This window comes from Gavialis gangeticus, unplaced genomic scaffold, assembly GCF_001723915.1.
Source record: "Gavialis gangeticus isolate Ggan-Ray unplaced genomic scaffold, GavGan_comp1, whole genome shotgun sequence".
NCBI lineage: Eukaryota > Metazoa > Chordata > Crocodylia > Gavialidae > Gavialis > Gavialis gangeticus.
The window spans coordinates 27,199,109-27,199,593 of NW_017728994.1; the positions used below are offsets into that span (position 1 = coordinate 27,199,109).

The window sequence follows — 485 nt, forward strand, 5'->3', positions numbered from 1 at the left end:
CCTGCGCTTGCCCCGCACCCCCTGGCTCCGTCCTGCGCTCCACCTCAGCTGGGCAGTGCCTGCCCCAGCCTCATACCCACTCCCTCCCTTACCATGGGGGGCCTCGATCTGCACCCCCCCCATGCCCCTCCCCTCCTCCCCTATGGACTTACCAGACAGACACTGCTCTCCAGGCTACCAGGCAGCATACCGGCTATTGGATCAGTAGCAGCAATATGGCTCGTTAATAATCGAGCATCAGTATTAGCCCATAAAGCCCCTAGGTGCCAACCGCTTTCTGCTACTCCCAGCCATGGCAGCCAAGTACTTCGCACCGGGGTAACCAGCACCTTCCCCAGAGCTCTCTGGAGGGTCCTGGGGCACCTCTGCTCCTCGTGCTCCCAGCCCTGTCCCACCACATCCTTGTGGCAGGGCCAGGGGCTTGCGCAGCAGAGCTGGACCAGGAAGCTGGAGCCCCAGACCCAGACTTACCTCATCCTCGGACT

At 62.5% G+C, this 485-nt stretch overlaps 1 protein-coding gene across 1 annotated transcript in view; it reads right to left on the reverse strand.

Annotated features, from left to right (window-relative positions):
• The window catches only part of EIF3F (eukaryotic translation initiation factor 3 subunit F), a 31,998-nt gene extending 31,519 nt beyond the window's left edge, over positions 1–479 (reverse strand). Inside the window, exon 1 of the mRNA XM_019502445.1 lies at positions 472–479. The gene's annotated coding sequence lies outside the window, so the exon portion shown is untranslated. The remainder of the gene's footprint in view (positions 1–471) is intronic.
• Between the last annotated feature and the right edge of the window lie 6 nt (positions 480–485).